We start from the raw sequence: 20,017 nt of genomic DNA on the forward strand, positions 1-20,017 counted from the left end.
GGCTCATCATTTCAAAACAAAAAAACAAATGACATGATCAGTTTAAGCTTATTTTCACACAGTTTTAATGTCCTCTCACAAACAAAATAATTGCTTGCTCCTCTCTCGTATCATAATCAATTAGTTTTATTTTTTGGCTTTGGAACTAATTTAGCAATTCTGACACACATTATAGACTGGTGTGTCTTTAATGTAGATCAGACATATTTTTGACTTTCTATCAATTCCGTAATTTATTGAATAACTGAACAATAAATCAGTAATGGAAGTAATATAAAATACATCCTTTCAGCTCTACTCTTGTTTTCAACATTCTCACATGTTTACATCTGCTTAGATAACTATTGACTTTCTCTGGGTGTAATTTCCTGGTGGGCTGGGTCCCTCATGGCGTAGAGGAGGACCTGACTGGATCTGTAATGCGAGTGTGGGAAAGGCAGAGCGCAAGAGGCGAGTGTGTAAGGGAGTCGTGAACAGTCCCAGGACCAAGAATTCTGAGCTCAGCCCATTTGTTTACTCCCAGCCTTGGGACTTTTGAATGAAAAATTACTTTAATACAGCCAGTGTAATTGTAAAGGCAGCAGGGAGGCAAGAATTATGGTTCGTCTATGACCAGAGGAAGTGTAACCCCTCCCTCTCTGGCCGAATCAAGCACCACACACTGGAGAGTGTGACTCAGGGAAGACATTATTGATTCCAACTTCTGCGATGTATATCGATCGCCACCCTCTTTCCATGGTAATGTCAGTTTGCAAAAAAAAAAAAAAAAAACATGCATTTTTTTGGCAGCAATTATTTCTCTGTCAGTCAGGCTCTGTAAAGTTTGAGAGTAATAAATAGCAATTTGATGAAGGTTGCAGAAGCAGTCCGTGGTTTGTTCTTGGTGAGGGGTAGCAGAAGTTGGATCAACAGCGCACTTCCTTAGCATAAGATCAGTTTTTTAATCCACTCTCTTGTTTTTTTCTTCTTCTGTGTCTTCTCATTCACACGATGGAAGACAACCTCGCAAAAACTCTGTTAGGCTTTTTAAGCCACTATGTGACACAGACACAACAGTGCAACCAACAGCAAGACTGGCAACAGTTACATGCAAACCATTTTCCCCTTTTATTCCAAGTATGACAATAATCAAAATTATGTGACGGTAATCTAAACAGCATATTCTGTTTGACCCTTTACAACCTGGTTTGACATCAGTTTTCTTGTGCTGTGTTCAAACACCTCTCTCAAGCTATCCAACCCTTTCTAAACTGAGTAACTTGAATAAATTGCTTTGGTTTTTTTGAGAGAAATGCCTCAGAAATTGTAATAAAATAGTAAAAGAATGATTAGAAATAAAAAACTAGGGCAAAAAAACTACAGAAAAAATACATTTATTGTTATTATGATTATATTTTTGAAATTATGTCACAGGAAAATACAAATATATTTAAATTTTCTACACTTTTTTCTGGTTATTTTCCTGTTGTTTTTTGTTGTTTTTTTCACTTATAAAGACAAGTTAAATTTATTTTGTAACACCTCCTAACACAGAGACATTCGAATCAGAGAAGACTGGGATTTTTCTGAAGGAGCTCTTAAAGAGACAGGTGCTAAACGGGCCGTTTCAGACAGAGGGTAAAAACAGGTGTTCCAGCAAAGACAGTATGAGGAAAATAAAGTGTTTTTGACCATCAAGGCATGTTAACATAGTAGAAACCCAAAATACAAGTTTGAACCTAAAAATGAGCATAATATGTCCTCTTTGATGTGACTCTACAAAAACACTCAACACACAGAGCAGACCTTTCAAAGGAAGTTAGACTACCTTAAGTGCATGATTTATTTATTAAGTTTTAAGTCAGAAGCTACAAGGACATTTTTTGGTACCACTGGCTTCAGAACCACTTGAATTTCAATATGTGATTTGTTCCAGTGTAAATGTTATATTTAGTATATACAATTATTGCTAAAGTCATTTGACTTTATGTTATGTCATGTGACTTTTTGCATCTTAAACTTAAGGCATGATAAATTTGAGGTATTGAAATGTTTGATTTTAGCGTTGTTTCAACTCTCACAGAAAAATATAACTTAACTTACTTAATACAGTAGGTCATTAATGGGTTAAAACTGTACATTATCATTCTCTACTGTGGACTGTAATTCATGTGCATCAAAGAAATGTTAAATTTAAAGAGATGCTCCTCCAATTCATGGTGATGGGCTGTTTTTGGAATTATACATTTTAAGTTAAGTAGGTTTTGGTTACAGGTTGGTTTATTTTGTTGTCAGGGTGATGAGAAATGCATCCAGCTGAAAATGGTATTGTAGAGGCAAAGACACTTTTGTAGTTGTTGAATTTATTTGTTGGGCTGCTGCAGCAAAAGAAATGATAAGTGGCTAGTGTCCTTGAACCTGGCTGAATATTGTGAAGCCTGAATGCTGTGACAATGAAGCAACAGCTCAACCACACTGAATCTATTCCTGCTATCAGAAGGCCACTTCATGGCAGATTTCAGCTCTGAAATATACAGATGCCTTTTTATGAGAGGGACAGATTGTGTTTTATCCTCCTGCTTCCATTATGGATTTATTCCTTGTTTGTGACATTGAAACACTGTTCCTGGCACATAGTCAATAAGAATAGCTGCAGTGCAGGTTGGATTTTGGAAATGCCTTTGTTATTTGTTTTTTGGGCAGGCAGCCCATATAGCAAAATAACGAAGGGGGGGGGGTTCTCACTATCTGTGGACTCACTCTAATATCTGACATTTTTGCGGGTCCGTGAATGCAGCACGGCAGGTGGATTTCTTTTTATCTCCTTCACAGCTGAATGCCACTCGTGAGGTAGTTAATTGGTCTGTTGATACGTTCACAGTTGATCAGATCAATAGATGAGAGGAGGCATTTGCAGATTTTTGTAAGTGAAAGCAAGACTTTTAGGCCCAGCAGAATGAACGCTTTAGTTTCACTTTTAATTCGCCTGACGTTCTGCTGCGCGTCTCTGCCTCTACTGCGATATAAATAACCCAACTGTGTTTTAATACGGCACTTAACAGTCCAGCTCCATTTAGACTATGGTGGGACAAATTAGACTATAGTGGAAACACTGTGTATGTATATATATATATATATATATATATATATATATATATATATATATATATATAGTCCCTTGCTTTCAAATGTAGGATTGCAACATTATAACCACTTCTTTGCACTAGCTGAGGTTTGCAGACCTTATTACATAATATTTTTGTTGTCTCATAAGTTTGCTTTTAGCTTTATACATTGTGCTGTAATAATAAGAGGCAGTATAGCTTCCATAAAGACAATGGAAAACTTGCTAATCAGTTTTACAGAGCCAAGCATTGGCTGCTATGAGCACATGTGGGTGAAGAAGCTTCACTCAAACTAAATTATCATCTAAAGGTTACGCCGAAAACTCAGTTCATCATAGCAAATGCATGAATATTCATTACACAGTTAAAAAAACAGCACTTTTCAGTCTCTTTAATTGGGTCAGAGGAAGTGTCTAGACTTCAGTCATCAAAGAGATTCTTTAAAAGGTCTCCTCTTCTTCTGCAGATAGACTGTTATCAAAGTGCCCATCTGGCCCAGTCACATTTGGACAGTTCTTGAAAATCTGCCCGGGCTCATCATCTCTCTACCTTTTATTAGAAGTGAAAAGATTGAAACTGGAGTCCCAGTAGATAATGTTACCATTGAAGGCCATCAAAGGCCTCAAGAAACTTTTTGTGTTCAGTCTCTGACAACAGAACTGCCTCCCAGTGAGAGCCTGAGATCAGCACTTAGACGTGTTTAGGAGGCTAAGTGAAGCTATATAGTCTATGGCAACTATGTAAAAATAGTTTTATCTTTCAGTGTGTGGGTTTCCATAAACCCTCAAATTGAAATTTCGAATGTAGAATACGCCTAATGGAAACAATTTCAAATTTCAAAACAACTCCCATTTATTGCAAAAATAATTATGCCACCATGAGGAGGTATCTCATGTGATTTGAAAAAGCCATATTTCGCCAAACTGCAATGGAAACATATATGTGCTTGTCAGTAGGAACTGGCTCCCTTGGGCATGATGCAGCAGGCTCCACAAGAAGTGCTATTGCATCTCATAACTCTTTTGGATCATTCGGAAGTTTGGAATCCACAATTCCTCTGTGAAATCGTGGACTATCACCTTTCAGAACTCTTTCATACGTGGCCACTCCCACGCAGAAAGGGTTTGACTTTCTATTATTGCTCGCATAGAAATAAAAATAATGACGGCTAGTGCGGTGGCTGCAATAGAAATAATCCTGCTAGTGTTTTCAACATCCATCACCATGCTTCTTGGAACGTTATCGCCAAAGGAGAGGTTGCATAACTTCTTGAGAAAAGTGGCATAATATTACTCAGTGGAAACGCAGTCATCTCTCAGTTGTGTTTTATCGACATTTTGAAAATATCACTGAAGTTTTGTGCAAAACTGTAATGGAAAAACACCTACAGATGCACCTGTTAGAATGGTCTCTGCCCATTTATCAGAATGCAAGCCACTTGCAAATAAGGCATGGTCAAATATTTGAGTAGCAGTGGTCCTCTGCTGCTGTTATGAAAGAACAAAGATATGTATGCAGTTGAATGTAAGAAATACTGTCAAAAACCTTGACAGTATACAAAAGTCTTCACTGGTGTAGTCCAAACCTTTTGTACTCATTGAGACCCTGAAAAATTGCTGGACAGAAGAATGTTGCAAGAACACAGTTTAAAGGTGAGATTGCAGATTGCAACCAATTAAAAGTCCTCCTGGTTCAAATTCCTTCAGTGTTTATTGTTCAGAAGATTTTCACCTGGAACTGAGTTATTTGCAGAGGTCTCTTCCTCTCCAAAACAAACGAACCGGGTGATTTAAACCTGCTAGGGGCGAAAAAAAACGCCATGTTGACACAGGCCCTAAGCATGCAATTCTTTTGTGAATTTGTGTTGTGTTTTTTCTATGCTCTTGTCCCAGAGGGGCTGTCTTCTATTGTGGCTGCCGAGAAAATGGAAATGGCTCTTCTTAAAGCTAGAGTTTGGTTTGTCCATTCTGGGCTACTGTAGAAACATGGTAGATATAAAGGGCTCATCCTGAGGTAACAAAACTGCAACAAACAACATACTTATTATGTTTTGAAACCTGGTTTTCAGAGTTCCCTAATACTTTATACATGGAGAAAATAGGATTTGATATGTCAGGGTAAACAAGTAGGTTCGAACAGATATGGCAACCGTTGCTTAATTATACTACAGCACAGAGAGGACCCTCATGACACCTGATTGACTTTTACTCACAGATGAACATTTGTCATCATATATTTTTCATAATGCAAAGTAATTTTATCACAGGATGACCATAGAAGTTACCATAGTTATTTTTGTTGGTGATGGTGTTTTTTTTGTTGTTGTTGTTTTTCTTCCTCTTTTTTTCTTTTCCCCTCCCCCTATTTGTAAGGAGCGATGGGAGGAGGTGGATAATATTCCCCTTTTTTTAGCAGCCTCAATGTTTTTTCTCTTTTCTTACTGAAAAAAATAGAAATAAAAAACCCTGCTTGTTATATGTAATTCCATTTCTGCCAGTATATGCCCCTAAATGCTACAGACTGGACCTTTAAGTTATAGTCAACTCCAAAAACATAAAAACCTCTTTCGCTTAAAAACGGTGACTCGTATTTGTAGTCTTGAGAGTTAAGTTAAAGGCAGTCGCCATGATGCTTTTATTGTGTTGGATGAAGTCTTTGGTTGGTGTGCCTGGTGATTGTAAAAACAGTTGACGCGGTGTCTTGGCTCTTTGAGCACACATTCACAGATGGCTTTTGTAATTGCATACGTGTGGTCCATGACTCTCTGTGGGTGTTCAGTCTGCCTCTCTTATCGCTCTCCGCTGCCAGCGAGGATGAGAAAGGCAGTGCGGAAACACAAGGAGTCAAAATGTCATGCCGAGTGTGACTGACCTCTCCGGCTGATGGCCTGTTCACAAGGAGTTCCCATCAAACCCTAGATTGAACATAATAATGCTGTGCAAATAACCTGCACACCCATCTCGCCATCTCTCTGTGAAAGATTCTACCCACACTCAGACACACTGTGGGATCCTCCAAAATGTATTTGCTCTTAGTGGTTTTCTGTAAGAGGTCAATTTTGTGCACTTTAGCCATTTTCCCTTAAAATAGTTTTTCTCTGGTGTGCTGATGGAAAAACCGTGAATTAAAGGTGGCGACAAAGACTAAATATAAAGATTGAATGGTTAAATTAATATTGCTGTAAAAGAACATCTTAGAAGAAAGAAGATAGCGTTTTAAGGAGGTCAGCTCTTAAACAGAGGAATGGGAAATGGAAATCCATTAAACACAAACAGCCATTAGTACTTACAGAGTGCTGTTGAGTTTCTGAAATCATGAGACGGGGCCTGACGGTAGCCGAGGGCTGGGTGAAAGCATCATGGGAGATATCCTGTATGTACAATAAGTTTTCAAAGAAGACCTTTCTTATGTTTAAGCATTTGTTCTTATTTAAGACAGAGGTGTGGATGGAGGTGTGAATATTTAACGCTGTTAGGAGTTACATTTGTCAGAATTTTTTTGGATGTAGATGACAGTGACAATGTATTTGTCATTCCAAAAAAGAAAAAAACAGACCGATAACAGCTGCTGACTTTGACTGCAGCAGCTTGAATGTATGGTTTTTCTAATATGAATGTTGGACTGTCAACATTCAGCTTGTGTTTCAAGCATTTTATGCAAATTGCAGGAATAAATTTTGTTAATCGTCATAAGACTGGTCATTAGATTTCAGGAGCGCTTGCCTCCACTAAATTCTAAACTGGCCATCTTAGGCAGCACAAAAAAAGCACTTAATGGTAAATTATTAGCCTGTGCATCCAAGTTGCTTTTCATACGAAGCTGAATAAGATGTCTTTACATCATTTTAAAGCCTGCATGGAGTCAAAGCAAACAGGCCACGAGAACTGTTCCAAATATTTAGATGTTGAGTCGACAGACTGGCAATTGTTCTATTGGAGAAGTAACATCTTGCCTGACTGTATTGTGAATAGCTCATCACAAATTTTAGCATGGGGTGAATTTCAGTCTATCCACGATTCTCCTTTTTTAATTTTCTGGTAGGACTCGATTTATCTTAAACTCATAATCATCTTAGTTCAAACTAATGAGATTATTCAGTTAGATAATTTACAGATCACACATAGTTGTGAATATCTGGTGATAAGAGTCTGGTTAAATATGCCAACGAATTTAACAAGAGGCACTCGTTGTGACATATGTAGGCAACAGGGCACTCCTCCTATTTAAATGTAAAAGTCTATATACGTCCCCACACAGTCTGTGAACATAGCTTCACTACATCCTCTGTGGCTCACTTAGTGACATCATCAAGTTTTGACGCTATACTAATATCTTGGTTTCTATGACATGCCTTTTTAAAAATACTCTTTTTAAAATGTTTATCTTCCCAAATGTTATGGAATGATAACAGTTTTCCAGGGATGCAGAGTTTACCAATACCGATGTTTGAAAAAAGAAAATACTAATAACAATTGGCAGTTAACTGTTCATTTTCATTTATTTTTAAATTTTTTAAATTTTTATTTAACCTTTATTTAACCAGAAATAGTCGAGATTAAGACTCTCTTTTACAAGGGAGTCCTGGCCAAGACAGCAGCATGACAACATTCACATAAAAGAACGAGTAGACTAAAAACACAGCCAAAGTGAAAATAAAAAACATAAAAATTCATAAGCAACAAACGTGCATTCATTTTTCAAAAGTTCTTTAATCCTGTTTTTAAAATTCTGTTCGTTTAGTTTTTGTAGCAATTTGTTCATCCTGTTTGTGCCGGGAAAAAAGAAATCTTCATTAAAAAAACAAAACAAAACATAACAAACATACATATTTATGAAACAGCCTTTAAAAAGCCTTCCAAATGATCTTTTATATCTATATATTTTTTGTCATAAACTACATTTACATTTCGACTCACCATTAGAACTTTTTAATTTGCCTCCACCCAATACAGATTTTTAATGGACAGAGCTTGAACGCATCATTTTATAACTCAATCTCAATGCAAACTCCCTCAGCAGTTCCAACCACGGGCTGCCAATAGCTTACGTGACCTCACTCTCCTCCTGCTGATGACAACACAGATTTGTTTTTCACAATGTAGCATTATCATGGAAAACAATAGTATGTTATCTGACGCATTGATACTGCATTCTTCCTCCCAAAGGTGTCCCAGGGAATATAATATAATATTATCCCAAAACATGTTCTCTGGGATGATGGGACGCCATTAGTTTGGTGCCCTGCTTTTTAGCATGTGCAAATTTGATATGACACAACAGAAAAGCATCGCCATTTGTATATAAGTTTGCCTTCAGGGATTAATACTTGCTAATATAGGAAATGTGTGAAGTTGATATATTAAATTGAAAGAAGAGAAAAAAAAAAAATTCTAGTTCAATAATCATTTCATAAAAAAATGTTATATGGTCTTTCTTTTTTACAGATTGAAATAAAAAAAATAAGGGGTGGTGTTATACTGTGCTTATAAACTAGGATTGTTTTCTTTATTGTTTATTTTTATTTTAAATATCAGCAACTACATCTAGTCAAATGCTTAACAGCTGAATCAATGACTGATGTGTGGCAGCTTTCAGCCAGTGAGTCTCAAAAAAACCCCTGTAAAGCCATGAGAAAATAGGCAGTCATGCATCTCCACTTTTCAGTTGAAAAAAGTACAAAACAGTACAAGACACAAACAGAGCAGTCTGATCTTTCTGATAGTCTTAAACTGTGGCATTCACAGTGAGAGGGATCACTTACTACCAGGCAGATGCTAGCGTGCTGGTTACCATGGGAATCAACCGCTCATCGACTCAGCCCCTCAGCTCAGAATACAAAGTTTTCAGATCGACTCTGAAAGCAGTTAAAGCTGTTTTTATTAGTAAAATAATTTCAGCTAGCAGTCTTTTTTTTTTAAAAAAAAAAAATCAATTTTATTGCAGTTGGTTACTGTCACTACTAATTAATATGAGCAAAAATAATGCTAGAGAAAATATTGTATCTACATGTTCATATACACAATGTAAGCCCACACAAAAGCTAGTTTTTTCAGGCTAAAGGATGTTTGACATCTCTCACTCTCATACTGCTGTTATTATCTGCTCCAACCTGCCGGTGGTATCGACAGTAAACCAGGCAGGTGAACATCTTTAGCAGGAGATAAATTGTGATCTAGATTTTGTATCTCCAGGGACAATTCTAGATACTGGTAGACCAATGTTAGTTTTTCAGGGCTGATACCGCTTATTAGTAGTTTGTGAGACTGATAACAGGTATTTGGAACCAGTATCCATTAACAATAAAAATGAAAATCTTTCTGTTAATATTTAGACTTTATTTTTTTTTTTTAGATTATAACAAACTCCAACACAAACCTTTGTTTAAATGCCTTTTGCAAATTTTTAATCAAAACTGAGACTTTCAACACCAAATACAGCAATGTCCAGCAACCTTTTTCTTTTTTATAAAGTCATTGGAAAATAAGAATAAAAAAAAATCTGAGATTTTATAAAGAATAAGTTCTTACCATGCTGACACTTTATTTGCACTTTTCCATTAAGTAATTTTATTGGCAATCATTAAATTAAAATGAAGATGCAGATAATTGACAAAATGCCAAATAACGGCCCCAGTAATCAGCCAGGCCAACAATCTGTCGACCCCTTATTATAGATAATATAAAACACAAAAATCTTTATCGATCACAACAAACGTAGAAAACAAACAAAAAGTGACCAAGGTCTAGACCTCATGGATCTTAAAGGTAGCTACAGCAATTGCAGTATATAAATCTATAATGTTATTATGTAGAAAAATACTTACAGAGATACAAATACATTGTGTAAACAAAGTAATGGCAGGATTAAATAGACCGTTAAAGCTATCTCTGAGATGACACAGGGTTATTTATAATTATTTGCATGGCTCCGTTGCATGTGCACTTGCTTTACATTACAGCTAATCCTGATGTTGATAAAAAAAAGGTGACTATTAAGAAGCCTGTCTTCATCAACCCCATAATTAATCACCCCCTTAAAACCCTTTGACCTAGACCGAATCACAGTGTTTATTAACAATAGGGTAGAAAATCATCATATCACATACATAAAATCAAACTGCACTGAGCAATCGCTGCCCAGATTAGTTCTATAAGTTTTAAGCCACTTAAAAATGGCCCACCAAACAAAAAAAAAACTATGTAATCCATGTAATTTGAGTGTGCACTACATTTAGAATATTTTCACTGCTTTACCTAGGTGTCAGGCAGCCTTTTCTGACGGGGAATGAAGCCATTGTATCAAAGCCACCAAACTCTATTGACAAAAACATTCATTTAGCAGAATTGTTCATCAGTCAGTCAGACTTTATTTGTATAGCACTTTTCATACAAACAAAACTTAACAAAATGTGCACATGACCCATAACTTAATGACTTTGTCATTAAGTTAATCACTAAAATAAAAGTACTCATTAAAAACAGGAACTGAGGAAAGCAGAACACTGTTGCTGGTCTATCGCAGTGTCATCAGTTTTTGTCTAAGGTAAAGTGGAGCAAATATTCAGATGTAGCACACAAGGAAACTGAATGTTAGTGCGGCATGACAGTAATTTGGTCTATCCGTTTTCAGACGTCTTCAGACATGATCTACTTGTTTTATCATCAGCTGGATCATACTGTACACACTGAAAATTCAGATTAGCATTCTGACATGCGGACACACCAGACCAGCTATTGGCCTCATCAATAAGAAAAGAAATCGGAAAGAGAGCCATACATATTATAGAATAATATAATATAAAATAATTAAGATAACAAACATGGCATCACTACAACAAACTAAGTAAAGGACACACCACATGTGTCTGTATGTAAAAAGCATGTAATAATATTTCAGTGAATGCTGGAAAAACATATAAAACTAACTTTAATGAACTCCTCACTTATCAATGTAGTGATCACAGAAGAGTTATGTTTGATGATTTTCTGGTCTCTTTTATGATCTCTTTTACTTTTTTTGGCCGTTTTCTTTATGTTTCCTGACTTGAGCAGAACTTAGCTTGTATTTTTATTTCCCCTTAATGTATTTATTGCATGCTTGAAAAATCAAGGGATATTCCTTTAAGACTTGGCAATAAACCTTTTCTGATTTTCAAAACATTTAAAAAAAATTCCTTGGGTACATTTCTGGAAACCAATGGTTTGATGTAAACCTACTTCATTCTTAGGATAATGATGGTAATGAAACATTCAGTTGGAGTAATATTCCTTGCCCCTGTGTGGCGCCATTTGTTTCATAGTTATTGACCTTTGCGTCGCTGTGTGTTTGTCTATGTGTTTTTCAAGCGCATTTGCCGACGGCACATCGTCCAGCAAGTCAAGGTCAAAGGCCCCGTTCAATATGTCAATCTTGTTCAGCGGTCAGCTCTGAGAGTTGGACTGTGTGTGTGTGTGTGTGTGTGTGTGTGTGTGTGTGTGTGTGTGCGCGCGCGCGCGTGTGTGTGTGCGTGTGTGCGTGTGTGCAGTAAGCATGCTCTATACATTTCTATTGTACAATATGACTGAAGGGCAACCTGTTGCACTGTGATCCCCCTTGTTCAGGCTGCAGGATTTTGGATACAATTAGAACCAAGACATCAGGTAAAACTGAGATTTTGTGGCCTAATTTTTCAGGGAACTATTTTTCAATAAAAATATTAGGTCATCATCATGGCCTGTTTCTAGAGAGGGTTACCCAGATATGAGGCAAATAAATAAGTCATTAATTTAGCAAAAGCATAATAGTAAATACAATATAAATAAAAATAAATCAAAAGTACATACCTGTTGTGTAAGAGGTATTTTTGGATGCAAGGGGTTGCACTGCTGTTGTTTAATACCAAGACAATGCTGGTGTTCCAGTTTGGGTTGAGGCCCCCAAACCTAGTATTTTAAGTCCAGACATGATCTTTTCCTAACATTAACCAAGCTGGTTTTGTGCCTAAACCTAACCACACATTCACACAGCTGCTGGTTTTAATCAACTCAACCTTCAACTCTAAAGATGTAGCAGGATCAAGGATAAATGTAATTTAGTTTTTTAAACTTTGTTTAAAAAATGACCAATAAGTCTGCTTTCCACCTTTTAATGTAGAATGTAGATTGAACGTATCTGAGGTTTGTAGAACAGAAAATGCCGACATTTTTGCTGGCGATTGTGTTGTGGCTCCACTCAGGCTCAAAGCTTTCATAGTTAAGGTTGTGCAGCGTGTTTGTTCGTCCGGCCTTGAGAGCTTCACAGTTGTATTTTGTCGTGATGTGTCCGTTGGCTGTATGAATTTGTGAAGTTAACCTGCAGCATCTCTGACACAACACTGCTTTCAGAGTATGTGGTTTTGATTGACATTATTCTCTGTACCACAAAACATCTGTTTTGCACAGGGACCATTTTTTTAATGCCAGAACAGGTTTAAAATGAATGTATTTCCTCTTTTACCATTATCACAGGTGTGCTTTTTTAATTCTGTCTCATTTTATTGTTGTTGTTATTGTTCCTCCCACGCTTTTTCTTTTACTGTTATCCTTATGTCTGCCTCTCTATCGCACCAAAGAGATGTTTTGTCCTCTCCTCCTATGTGTACGGCTCTTTGTGTGGGTTGAGACTGTCTTGACATCTGTCGATGTGACTCAGGGAAATGTTTGGAGTGCTTGGTTTGGCATGACATGCCTCCCTGCTAGTGCATATATGGCAGAATTGTTGTTATGTAAGAATGTTGTATCATAGCGGTAGCTCTGAAAATGGCTATTTTGATTTGATAATTAATTATTATGATTAATGCCATCCTGCTTCTGTGTTTTATTTATTGTTTTACTCTCTGTTGGTATTAATAAGAGTTTACCATAAATCAGATACACAGGAGGATGGTTCTGTCATTTTAGCTTTTAGGTAGATTTTGATTTTGATTTGACATTGCAGCACTGTGTAAAAGTAGAAATATGCCACTTCTATGAATACATTATTTCACGCAGATGTGTACTTTTTTATGAACTTGCCTGAACAGCAGCCTATTCCAAAGAAAAATAGGTGATATGCTGCTTTCAAGTGATAGCGGAAAGTCATAGTTTCCGAATCTGGAAGTCGTTGCTTTGAGGTCATAAAGTGGGAACAGCATGGAAACTACAGAGAAGATGGGTTGCATTTTAATGCAAAGAGCGTTTAAGTAAGAGGTTGATAGCTGTTTCAAGTTGATTTGCATTTTTATATATTATTTTATTTTTTATATATTTTATATATTCTAAATCATATTTTATATTTAATCTAGGTCACTGTACATGGACAGCAGTTAACATTAATACCATATTAGACTTCACATGTAATTGAAAAGTGATATTTAATAAACAGATTCATGAAAAAAGTTTCTTACAAATGACCAAACACTGACTTTTGCCCGCCATGTTTGTGCATTTATGACATCAAGTCGGCAACTCATGTTATAAGAAAATATATATATAATATATATAATATATATATATTACATATATAAAATATTGTTGTTATCGATGTTAGTATACTCACCTGGCATGCTTTGTAGTTCAAAGTTTGCTTGCTTGCTGCAGCTAATAGATGCATATACTAAAATATGCTACAACTAAAAGTAAATGATAACTACTAGGGACAAAATAATGCAATATATCATTTTTTACCATCAATTGTTGACGCTCTTCCCACGCTTTTTGCCCTTTCTGCTGCCCTGAAACGTCACGCAAACGTTTCAACTCATCATCGAAATTTCCCAGTTTCCCACTCGTAATTACAACTGTGGAGGGCCATTAATGTGCTTGTAACTCGTACATACAATATTATGTGGAGCACGTGCAGGCAGCAATACCATGACACTATTTAAGCAATATAATGAGCCAAAAAAAAACTTTTAGTGTTGTTGACTATGTTATCACTGTTAGCTCTGTCGTCACTGTTTGCTGTGTCAGCACAGCTTTTGGAGCTAACATAGGTAACAATGCTACTTTTTCTGCTGCTCAAAATAAAACCACTTACTCACCAGGGCATCTCAGGGGAAGACCGAAGGGTAGGCTGGTTTTACCAGCTGCAGTCACTGCTAGCTAATGTAAGCTCCCAACCAACTTGAGTGATGCATGATAGTGAGCAATTCCCAAATGTCAGCTCAGCTAGCTGGCTGTCTCTCTGCGAAGCCAACAGAAAATGAAATTGAAAGGAAAGACATGTACATAACAAAACATTAAGATCTCACCAACTGTATTTTAACAGCACTTTGAAATTTGAAAGCACAAAAGCTCACTAAAGCCATGGAGCACAGGCCCAGAAGAAAAGAACTCTTGTATTTCAAGTCTTTTTTTTTTTTTTTAAATTAACCAGTTAGTTAATAGTTAATTGGTGTCGGCCTATCAAAAGCAAATTTGAAACTGACATCCCTAATAGAGCAGTACAATTATGATGTGACATGAACACACTTGGGGGTTTGCAGTGTAATATCCTCTTAATTCCTTCACTTGTTTAACTCAACTGTTAAATGTGGAAATATTTTCATCTTTGAAGTTTAAGGTATGTCATGATGACTATTAATGTAGGCCAATTAATGGTTAATGAAATTAATGGCTTAGTGCTGTAACGCAGAGTGATAAATGCGTAGTTAAAAGTCAGAGTGCTGTTGTACTCTTTGTTAGCACTCATGCAATGCCTCTTTTCCTGTCAAACTACTCCATCTGAACTAACTGTTGTACAGTTTAAACAAATGCATATTGGAGGATGGCCTTTTCTGGAGACAAAAAATTACCTTTATCAAATAACATACACAAATGCAGACACTGTTTTAATGAAGGACTAAACACACGTTTTTTAATGACAATTTACATTTTGAAGAGCAATAGCAAATGCAGTTTATAGTGTTATAGTTTCTCCTAATTATATATAAGAATTAATCTGAATTCTTCTTGTCTCCTAGACACAGACAATTTCAAGCCAGAATGTTCTCCAAAGTATGGTCCCGGGAAATATCAACGTCTTGTATGTGTTTTTAGAGAATAATAGAATGCAAATGCAGGCAGCTGACCTCCTTTACAAGGCCAAGGGTGGCTTGATGAGATCAGCCTGATCCCCGCTGAGTTCGCCTTCCCACCACACAGACCTTTCTGTCATACACACAAACACATCTACACATATACACACGAGGCAGAAAGTTGTGTTTTCTCCTGCGCACGAACATAACTTGAGTGCGACCCTGGGGACACCAGGACCCTTCGCTCCAGATGGCCAATGCCTCCTCCAGCCCTGCCTGACAGCCTATCACAATTCCTCCACAGTTAGTGAGGATTCAGCCACCCTGGACTAACCAACCTTGACACGTCAAGCTCACAGTGGCAGACACTAAAAAATAATCCACTTCATCGGACAGAATATAAAGGAATACACAAGTTGTTTTTCATATTCTGTGTTTCTGTCATAATATGGGTGGCCCTCTACTGCTACACTCATTTTTTCATAATAAGTACATATTTGTAGACATACATGTATTATAATGTCTTTATTTGAGTTTGAATTCAGATAAAACATAATTATCCAAAAATGTATGCTACCAAAATTCTTGAGATTTTCAATATATAATTTAAGATGACCCAGGTTGAATATGACTGGACATAAGTCTTAAACAAATTAGGCAGATATGGGTTAAAATAATTGTTCTGCTCCTTATTCCTTGATGTCAACGATTCATAGACCAGCCAGCTTTGGTTGTTACTAATATGTATAATGGAGTGTCATCTGCAAAACAATGCAAACATTTGCACTGTTTTTGACGAAGTACAAAATCTCCTCTTAAAAACTGAGATTTGAGACACTTCATAAGTAAACAATGAGGCAGAGGAAATGTAATCACCATTGCTGCCAAAAAAATACAGCTTTGCCTGGTAAATGTCAAATATAATAACCTTTCCACAGCAGGTTCTAAAGGTATCGGCCCCATTTTACATTTTAATAACTGGCACAATCTCCTGATTGAAAAGCTGCCATTAGATCAGTATGCCCTGAAGTCTGAAATTACCATTCATCAAAAGATCATTTGCAAGGCAAAAAACTTTATTTTCTTGTCACTGGGTGCTGCCTGAATGCCATGTTTTTGTTTTTTTTTGATAAAACACTGAGTCTCATCAAATAATCTAGCATGTGGTGCAGACAGCTACAACAAATGGGACGCAATCACCAACTGCCCCCATGACAACTTAGAGGAATTTAGTAATATCTACCACTGACTAACAAAAACTCATATGTGCTGTGAGGCGCAGTATTAGCACAAGAGATGGAGATCTGATAACTGTTTTTTCAAAAACAAAAGGTTTACTTTTTCTCGCAGCTACCTCAGTTTAATGTATAACAAACAGATGAGAATTGCATTATGATTGAATCTATAGCATGGTTTTGTAATATTATTGTCCTGGGATCTCTTTAGTAAACCTCAAAAATGCATTTAGCACTGAATTGCTGAAACCAGCTATCTGATTGTCCACTGTCTTCAAAAACAATTTATCTCGCTTTTTTGATTCAATACAGTATCCATATCAGTGAGATTTACACAGAGGAGTGAAAGATATGCATGTGTTTACTGTAAATTGTTATCGATCACAACCATCTGCAGTGATTGCCAACAGAACGCTCTGCTACAGGGCAAACCAGGACAGGATGCGTCCGGCTGAGGCTCTTAGAAGAGGGAAAAACACAGCGATGTCATCCTCCCCACCCTGTAGTTTATCATTGTTCAGCTGTGTGGTGTCATCTTTCTTGGCAATTAGCCTGCAGCACTCCCTCTCTTTAGTGATAGAAAGGCAGCCGTGTTATTATAGGAGGTTGGTCCGGAATACGCTGTCAACACACACGCTCTGATGTGGGCGGAATGGGCCTGTTTCTGGTCTTCCTCTCGGTTGCAGAATTATTTGAATGCAAAGCAAGTCAACCAATTGATTAGAGAGGTTTGAATTGAAGCCCAGAAGTGGAATGCAGAACGTCTGGGTTCAGGGTTGATAGATGGGAGGGTGATGCATGGGACAGGAGTGTTAATATGCCTCATTATGAGGTGTGATGTGAGCGCCTGGCATAGCAATGAAACACATCTTTAACTGCTGATATCTGAAACTGTCAGCATAGTGATCCCCTCACTCCCAACCTGTTGTATCGCACTGCGTCTATTTTAATCATATTCCCTTTACTCAAAGCCTTAGATGACCAAATGAGAAGCAAGGACCAACACCTGGAAAGATGAATGGAAAAAATATAACACCAGAGCCCTGGAATGGTTCAGGTTTTAGTTCCCACACCTAATTTGAACTGCTGAGATCATTTTAACCAAAAATTCTACAATCTACAAAAATTGATTCAGAATGTGAAAAGCAGATACAGCTAGAAGAAAAAGTGCAAGGTTCTCCTTGATCTGAAGTGAAAATTATGACATCTGTCGGATTGTCATATTCTAAAAGTTGGAAAGAGTGGACAAAGAAGGTAACAATGGAGAAGTCAATTGAGAAATCGTGAGACAAAAAAAAGAGCGCAGTGGTTTCAGTAATACTTGTTTCATGCTTGTTTTGGGGTTAAAATGGATATCTGTAATGACAAGACAAAATTCAGCAGGTATTAATGCATCCTGCAATTTTGCCACAACTGCTTAGATCTGTTGAGCATAGTGCTGTTGATGACACATCCTTGAAAACCTGGTTCACCAGATACCAACTGTCCAAGAATCTTGAATAGAACTGGTTGAGGAACCAAAGCTAATGCAATGGTAAAAAGGTATGAGTCTCTTGACTCAAGACCCATGACCTTGACTGGGCAGCCTGCAAGTTTGTAAGCTGTCTGCGCATGGAGCAGGAGAGGTGCAAAGCAATGACGGAAGTCTTGAATGCAGCTGAGACCATCTCTAACTTGCTGAAATTTATTGATGCCCTCCCGGTATAGCCCAGAGGACCTGGCAGAGCCCATCCCATCAGCTGTGGCCTGCGTCCAATATTGGCAGAACAATATCTGAGGTTGCAATTGACTAAAAAAGGGGAAGACTCAAAGCCTTAAGCTTGATTTATAGATTTATGTTAAGTGGTTACGGCATTCTTTTTCTGTGCGTGTAGATTCGGTAGCTATGCCATCTTGCAATGTATTTAAAGATTGGGGGTCGATGAAACACCATGTTCCAAGTTAGGAACACGGCTTGTGTTTTCCGCTTTTCTGAAGTTTCACATGCTAGCAGAAACCGTTGATAGCGCTGAGGAAGACGGCTCAGTCTTCTTTATTTCAGTAACCCACATGTGGTAGAGACATCTCAAATGTAAACCTCTGCTCACCACCATCAGCACTCTGTCACAGTGAATGAAAGAACATAAGTAAGTGATTGCACAGCAGCAGTCTCTTATTCCCTTGGTATAGAATTTACCTGGATGCACTTCTAGTAACAGTATACAGGTAATATGTATGTAATAGTTATGTGCATGGCCAATTGTCTCCTTATATCACTAAAGGGAAATAAAGCTGTTGCCATGGGTAATCTTATTAAAGCAGGAAACAGTCTGATCATATACATCTGCCTAGTTTTGCAGGACGTTATATTGGAGAAATCCATAACTGTATTATAATAACCAGATACCAGACCCAGAACTGACGCCTATTCGGTCCAAAGGAATCATTCTCCTGGTGCATACATCAAAAAAAAAGATGCTTACAACCAGGTTTACTGCTAGGGTTTGTGGCCCGCTGAATATGTGCAGTAGTGGCCACGAGTTCCTGCTCAGCTCATTGACTTTACATTGTGATGACGTCACAGATTTGTCAATCCATGGATAAAAAATATACAGTAGAAAGAGTTATAATTTAAAGACTTTTATTTTATAATGGTGGTCTCCAGGAAAATGGGTTTTTGGCAGCATGTTGTTGTTTTTTCCTGCTGCAATACAGCAGGTGACCACTGGGAAGAATTGGAATCAAGGCTGAGCGGATTTTTTGGGGGGCCAAGAGCAATCTGACTTTTAAGTATAATTCAAAATTGGGGAGTCTTTCTAACCCCTCAATTGCATCAAGCATAAATCTTGCTTTATATGGCCTTGAGGACGCATTAGGATTTCCTCACTTTCTCATTTCATTTCAAAGGTCATGGTTACCGGTGGTAATGCCATGTGTGTTTCAGTAGTATAGGTCTCATAGTTTAGTTCTAAATTGCGCATGTATCTACCAACAAACACACCTTGAGCAGCTACTCTGTCAGAAAGGTAACAGCTGCTGGTGTATCTGTTACAGTGCGGCCAAACAAAATGAGAGAATTGATCATCTCTCATTCTAATATAGAAGACTAAAGTAGGCATTTACAGCAACATACTGAGGTCATGATTAAATGTTGTCTTCCATATTGGATGAACTGTACGCACGCACCAGCTTTTGTCATTCCCATTAGAATGTCCCCTGTGAATTCATTCTGCAAGAAAATATGCAATTTGATCCCATGCTAGACGTGATAACTGTGCCAGTAACAGTAAAATCTGCCATACAGAGACAATTAGGGGATATAAATGCATTGAATGGCTTTTACTGTGGAAATGCTGTCCATATATGGTAAAATATTTGTTATACAAGAAAATTTTGAAGGAGTATAACTTAAAAAAAAAAAAAAAAAGACACTCTTCAGTGAAAAATATCATTATTTGTGGTAAAAATGCGATGCCCCTGTAAGTTTCTTTTTTGCCGTTTCCTGTTGGCTTTTGGATGACGAGTGGCTGCTGGCGTAGGTATAGTGAGAGCACAGCATTACCCATCCCCTTCCACCCCCGCCTCTGAAAATGGGGAGCTGCCGACAACCTCTTAGCACGTTCTGATTGGTGCTGAAGATGTTGTTTCCACGTGGAAAGCACCGGTCCCTCCTCCCTTTCTCTCTC

The 20,017-nt window shown here is 37.4% G+C and overlaps 1 protein-coding gene across 36 annotated transcripts in view; it reads left to right on the forward strand.

The window, feature by feature from the left end:
- Positions 1-20,017, forward strand: part of dlg2 (discs, large homolog 2 (Drosophila)) — a 259,394-nt gene that overhangs the window by 131,224 nt on the left and 108,153 nt on the right. The window lies entirely within an intron of this gene.

Source organism: Plectropomus leopardus, chromosome 15 (genome assembly GCF_026936395.1).
Source record: "Plectropomus leopardus strain MGB_pleo_1.0 chromosome 15, ASM2693639v1, whole genome shotgun sequence".
NCBI classification, from domain to species: domain Eukaryota; kingdom Metazoa; phylum Chordata; class Actinopteri; order Perciformes; family Serranidae; genus Plectropomus; species Plectropomus leopardus.